The sequence below is a fragment of the Colobus angolensis genome, unplaced genomic scaffold, assembly GCF_000951035.1.
Source record: "Colobus angolensis palliatus isolate OR3802 unplaced genomic scaffold, Cang.pa_1.0 Scaffold103, whole genome shotgun sequence".
NCBI lineage: Eukaryota > Metazoa > Chordata > Mammalia > Primates > Cercopithecidae > Colobus > Colobus angolensis.
Window position 1 is genome coordinate 6,393,961 of NW_012111253.1, and position 7,190 is coordinate 6,401,150.

Genomic DNA, 7,190 nt, shown 5'->3' on the forward strand with positions numbered 1-7,190 from the left:
GCCGCTGCTCCTGTTTCTCCTATCTCTCCGCCACGAGCCTTCCCTGTTACCTTCCCTTCTGCTCCTTTGGAAAAAGATTTCCCTTTGCCTCCACCTCCAACCTCTTTGCCCATGTCAGGTCAGGTTTTCTCTGTGCCTTTTCCTCCTGTAGGAGAAAAGAAGGAATCGAAGGAAAAGGATGATTTTGAGGAATTAGATCTATTCCCAATAACACGGGCTGCTTTCGGCCCAAATGCTCAGTTCCCAAACGGTGGCCAGAATGTGACTTTTACAGCCCTACAATTTAAATTTTTAAAAGAAATGAAAGCTGCAACAAAAATTATTAAGACCTTTAAAGGCCAGTGGAGCTAATTTAGATGAGTATATTCAGGCTTGTGCAGGCGTTGGGGGAGCTATTTACAATGCTCAGTTGTTCGCTGGAGCACTTTCTAGGGCCTTAAAGAGTAATTCTAAACAAGGTGTATGTTTTCAATGCGGGAAACCCGACCATTTTAAGAAAGAATGCCGGAAAAAACTGGGCTTCCCGACCGCAAAAGAGAAAAAGTTACCCACTGGGGAGTGCAAATGATGTGGAAAAGGTCGACATTGGACAAATGAATGCCGTTCAAAAACTGATAAGAGTGGAAATTTATTGTCACCCCTCCCGGGAAACGGGAACTGGGGACCGCAGGCTTTAGGCCCCAACAATTACAATGCAGGCTTACCACAATACCCAGTGAGCGATGGCTTACAACATCAAGGAATGACTTCGAGTCATCCTTAAGGGTATCACCCCATACCCCTGTTTCCCAGCCTTATGCTGCAACTAAGCAGAGTGCTGCTGCTGACTTAGCTATTACTCAACCTTATACTCTGTCTCCTAATGGAGGAATATATAAATTAACTACTGGAGTGTGTGGCCCTTTGCCAAAGGGACATGTAGGACTTTTGTTAGGTCGAAGCAGCAGCGCTATGCGGGAGTTAATGGTGGTCACAGGAATTATTGATCCTGATTTTACTGATAAAATCCTTATTATGGTACAAGTCTCACAATTTATGCACCTAGAGGCAGGGGAACGTATTGCACAATTGCTTTTATTGCCTTTTTTTTCCTTTCCTATCTAGAGATGTGTCTCGTCAAGGAGGTTTCGGTAGTACTGGGAAAACTGTTTTCTGGGAAACTTTAGTTTCTGATCAAAAACCTTTATGTTCATTGCAAATTAATAGGATACTTTTTGAGGGATTAGTCGACACAGGAGCGGATGTATCTATTATATGTTTGGTTCAATGGCCTGATCATTGGAAAAAGAAACAAGTATCGGTTACTGTATCCGGCCTAGGTACTGCTTCTATAGTCTACCAAAGTGTCGAGCCCCTGAGCTGTGTAGGACCTGAAGGACAACAAGGAAAAGTGTGCTTTTATATTGTTCCCATTTTCACCTCTGGGGCTGTGATCTTTTACAACAATTTGGTGCCTTTTTAAGCGTTCCTCATATTTTTTCAGCTGCCAAAAATATGATGTTCAAAATGGGCTACAATCCTTTAAACTCTTAGCCACTGTCCACAAGCCTCAAGCTTTACAACTGAAGTGAAAAACTACAACTCCTGTTTGGGTGGAACAGTGGCCATTATCTTAAGAAAAACTTAAGGCTTTAAAGAATTTAGTTAAGGAACAATTGGCTGAGGGGCATATTAAACCAAGTACTTCTGCATGGAATTCCCCTGTGTTTGTCATTAAAAAGAAAAGTGGAAAATGGCACTTATTAACTGATCTTAGAGATGTAAATACTTGTATTCAGCCTATGGGGACTTTACAACCTGGGCTTCCTAATGCAGCTCTTATCCCACAAAATTGGAAATTAATGGTCATAGATCTTACAGATTGTTTTTTTACTATTCCATTATCATCCCAAGATTGTGAAAAATTTGCCTTTACTGTTCCCGAATATAATAATAGACAGCCTACTCAAAGATATCAATGGAAAGTTATAAATTGGCTAAATTAATTATTAAAGGATGACATCGAGCTCGTCAGTTGCTTGGTGCTGACCCTATAAAAATTATTATCTAATCAATACATTGGATCTCTATTGGAAACTCACGAGGGTTGGCAAGTGGCTTGCGCTGAGTATACTGGTTCTTTTTCTCAGCATTATCCTAGTAATAAATTATTTGCTTTTCTGCTCTTACTTCTCGCACTGCCCCCCTTTTCATCACTCATATTCGTTCCCATTAGGCGTTGCCAGGACCTTTAACTTTTAAGAATAACCAGATTGATTCCTTACTTATTGAAAGTGTCCAACGGGCTCAGGATGAGCACCAACTACATCATACTAATAGTTTAAGTTTACAACGGCGATTTTCTATAACACGCCGTCAAGCCCAAGCTATTGTCAGAGCCTGCCCATCTTGTGCTCCTATTAGTGCACCTTTTTTAAGTCCAGGTATTAATCCTCGAGGCATTCAACAAAATCACATTTGGCAAATGGATGTAACTTATGTTCTTTCTTTTGGTCGTTTAAAATATGTTCATCATACATTGATACCTGGTCAGATTTCCAATAGGCTACACCATTGCCTTCTGAAAAGGCTGACTCTGTTATTACTCATTTACTTACTTGCTTTACAGGTGTAAGAGTTCCTGCTGAACTAAAAACTGATAATGCCCCTGCTTATTGCTCTCGTAAATTGGCTGCCTTCCTTTCTTTATATCATATTCGTCATTCCACTAGTATTCCATTTAACAGTCAAGGTCAAACAATTATTGAAAGAGCCAATGCTACCTTAAAATTACAACTTTTAAAACAAAAAGGGGGAGATGGGCGAGATTCCCCAAAACATCAAATTCTGAAAGCCCTTTTTACTTTAAATTTTCTCAACCATTGGCACCAATTACAGCAGTCTGCAGCAGTGAAACATTTTCAACAGCCTTTAGAAAAGCCGCAAAACAGTAATCTGTGGGTGTATTATCCTTCATTACAAGGGCAATATTTAAAAGGAAAAGTTTTACAATGGGGCCGAGGCTATGCTATTGTCCGTACAGGTGCTGGAGACGAGTGGTTTCCATCTCGACAGTTGAAACAGTGCCATGGCGAAGAGGAGCCGATCTGAAGAGTTCCTCAAGGAATTTCAGGAGCTGAATCTGAGCGCTCAGAGAACATTCACCTTTGGGACTTGACGTGCGGAGCCCCCGACATGGGGTCAACTGAAAAAGCTTACTCAGAAAGGTGAAGGGGTTGTTCAACAAGCTGGGCAGCCCAAAACCCCACTGACTTTATTCCTGGCTATGCTGGCCGTAGTAAATTGCCAGGTAACGGCTGGAGAATTTACATACTGGGCTTATATTCCTTTTCCACCCTTATATCAAGGTGTGGCCTGGGGAGACAGAGAAGTCTCAGTATTTACTAATGATACTTCTTGGATGCCATCGCCTTTTTTAAACCAGGATCCTGAATTAGACACTGGCACAGTAAATAGTTCATATCAATTTGGGGTTGAAGGGTTACCTATATGTCTTGGGAGTAGTCCACATTGTCTGCATCTTTCTCATGAGGCTTAGGCTGTTCGCTATAACCATAGTCATATCTCTGCCTTTACTATGATTACTGTGGCTCAAAGTTTTAAGTATAATCATACTGCAGTACTTAATGAAACTCTGCCAACTACATTATCTTTATGCCCCATCCCCGATGTGTCCGGAGGTGTTTCCCAACTAGAGTGGACTAGACGTAGAGGTAGTGGGCTGCGACTGTTGTTAGAAGTAAAAGGGAAAGGTCGTAAATACCTTGTTACTGATTGGAGTGTACATAGAGATTTTCAAACTAAATTTAGTCATGTCAACCTGCGCTGGCATAAGAGTAATCACAGCATCGCTGCAGATGGCAATGAAACTATTATTTGGCATGATGGTGGTTTATCACCCCCTATGCCACATTTGGCTAATATCTCACAAATACAAAGTCATATTTGGAAGTTGCTAGCTGCTGATAAACCAATGTTCACTTTCACGAGAAACATGTCCTTAAATCTTACTACTAATATTGCTAACCCTTTCCGTATATCTTTGCATCAAAATAGTTCTAGGTATGTTATTGCATGTGTAAGAAAACCTTATTTGTTGTTAACAGGAATTTTTAAATGGGATAATTATACAGGGGTAGTTAACTGTACGGACAATTGTACATTCTTAAGTTGTATAAATACTACTTGGTGAAATAATAATTGGAATGAGTCTCATTCCGATTTATATATACTAAGAGCCAGAAAAGAAACCTGGCTACCTGTGAACTTAACACGTGCCTGGAGTGAATCTGCTGGGGTTACTCAAATTTACAAAGTAATGCAAGATCTTGTCCACCGCAGCCGGAGAGTGGTTGGGGTCATCATAGCAGCAGTGGTGGGACTTCTAGCAATTGCTTCCACTGCCGCTGTTGCTGGACTAGCTCTACCCCAGAGTAAACAAAATGCAGAATTCGTACAACAATGGCATAAACAATCACATTTGTTGTGGCAGCAGCAACGAGACATAGATGCTCATTTGACTGAACGAGTGGATAATCTGGAGCAAGTGGTTTCTTGGTTGGGAGATCAGCTAACAGTGTTGAATATCCGAGCTTTGTTGAAATGTGATTGGAATACTACCCAATTTTGTATTACTCCTGTTCCTTTTAACAGCACTGTACATAATTGGACTGAGATAAAGAGACTTTTAGTTGGCCATAATAATCTTTCCCTAGAAATACAAGAATTAACACAAAACATTTCTGAAACATTTCACAGTTGCCATTGCTGACCGGAGCAGATTTAATGACTGGTATTGCACAAAGTTTGACGTCTTTGAACCCTATGAGTCCTGTGAAAACTTTACTGACTTCTGTTTCTAGTAATGTATTGATTGTTGTTCTTGCCTTTGTCATTTTCACAGTCTGCTGGAGACGGTGCCAAAGGGCAAACACCGAATCCCAGCGAGCCCAACATGTGATGATGATTTTAAAAGAAATTCAAACCTGTAAATAAGAAGGGGGAGATGTAGAGGACTACGTGCTCCCAAACAAGGCAAGTCCTGCTCTTGCAAATGAAGCAGGGCGTTCCTTCCCTGCAAACAGGGAGGACAATGGAGCCAGCTGCAAACAGCAGACCCTGGGGGCTGGTTTATGTATAAACATCTTGAAAATCCAGAAAGTCAGGGAAAGGTCAGAAAAACAACAATGTGTCTTGTGACTTGGCAACATTCCACAAACGACAGTATAAAATAAAGCAGAGCGTGCCGTTCGGGGCGGCCGCCATGTTTGTCTCATCCTGTGTTGTCTTGTGTGTTCATTCCTTTTTTTAGGAAACACGTGGACCCCAACAAGGGATTCTCCTGCCTCAGCCTCCCGAGTAGCTGGGATTTCAGGCATGTGACACCATGTGCACTAATTTTTGTGTTTTTGGTAGAGATGGGGTTTCACCACGTCGGCCAGGCTGGTCTCGAACTCCTGACCTCAGGTGATCCACCCACCTCGGCTTCCCAAAGTGCTGGGATTACAGGCATGAGCCACTGTGCCTGGCCTAATCCTACGTATATTTAAAATCCAAAAGATCAGATTGCTATTTGTTTATACAGATGTATCCATCTGTTTACCTGTTTTCTCCTCCTGTGCCTAATTATTTTGTGTCATTTGTCACACTGTACCTGCTAAATTGTAGACATTATTTAAGACCTAGGAGTATGTTAACTTCCTCCAGGGATGAATGACATTTTCTTCTGGGAAGCACCCAGGACACAACCAAGCTGGGATCACTTCAATCAAATGTCAGGGCTAGCTTGAGAAGATCTGAAGGTGAGCAGTCACTGTGAGGACCTGTTTGAAGTCACCCTTCCTCCTAGGAGGCAAACCTTCAGGGTCCTCACTGAAAGTGAGAGAAGTGCGCTAGCCCCTCTCACTCCAGCAGATGCGCCCGACTCTAGCTCCTTCCCCCAACCCCTGTGCTGGTCGGCTTCTAGGCTGCCTCCTCTGGAGTGGGCAAATGGCACCTGAGGAGAAGTGGTCTTCAGTGCTGTCTCCTTCCCTTGGACATCAGTTTTCTCCCAGATCCTGGCCCAAACTAACTATCTTGTTAGTTTGCAAAAGTTTCCAAACAGGTGTTTTTAATATTTCAATCAGCTGCTTTAGTTGTCTTAAGAATGAGGGTTTAGTTGTCCAAATTACATAGTGTGCTATTCATGAAATATAAATCCCTTATTAAGATTTTTTTTTTTTTAATTTTGGAGATTGAGTCTTGCTATGTCACCCAGGCAGGTCTTGAACTCCAGGACTCAAGCGATCCTCCTGCCTGAGCCTCCCGAGTAGCTGGGATTACAGGTGCATACCACCACACCTGAAAAGTGAATTTTAGAAGTTTTTTTTTTTTTTTGAGATGGAGTCTCACTCTGTCCACCAGGCTGGAGTGCAGTGGCACGATCTCGGCTCACTGCAAGCTCCACCTCCTGGGTTCACGCCATTCTCCTGCCTCAGCCTCCCTAGTAGCTGGGACTACAGGCGCCCGCCACCGCGCCCGGCTAATTTTTTGTATTTTTAGTAGAGACGGGGTTTCACCATGGTCTCGATCTCCTGACCTTGTGATCCGCCCACCTCGGCCTTCCAAAGTGCTGGGATTACAGGCATGAGCCACCGCGCCCGGCCAACTAGAAGTTCTTTATAAATTCTGGATGGCAGTTCCATGTGCTGCTAGTATCTTCAGGCCTGTGGTTTATCTTTTTAGTTTGTTTATGGGATTTTCTTTTTTTTTTTTTTTTTTAAGAGACAGGGTCTCACTCTGCGGCCCACGCTGGAGTACAGTGGTGCAATCTATAGTTCACTGCAGCCTCAAACTGCTGGACTCAGGCCACTCTCCTGCCACAGCCTCCCAAAGTGCTGGGAGCACCTAACTTGTTTATGTAGATTTTTGCAAATAAAACTTCTCAGTTTTCAATTTCAAGACATTCAACTTTATCAATCCTTTTCTTTCATAACTTACACATTTTGTGGGTTTTTAAAAATTGCTCTCATTGAGATAGGTGTCTCTCTATGTTGGCCAGGCTGGTCTTGAACTCCTGAGCTCAAGCAATCCTTCCACCTCAGCCTCCCAAGTAGCTGGAATTAAAGGCATGAGCCACTGTGTCTGGCATATTTTGAGTTTTATTTAAGAAATTTACCAGGCCTCGTGGCTCACACCTGTAATTCCAGCTC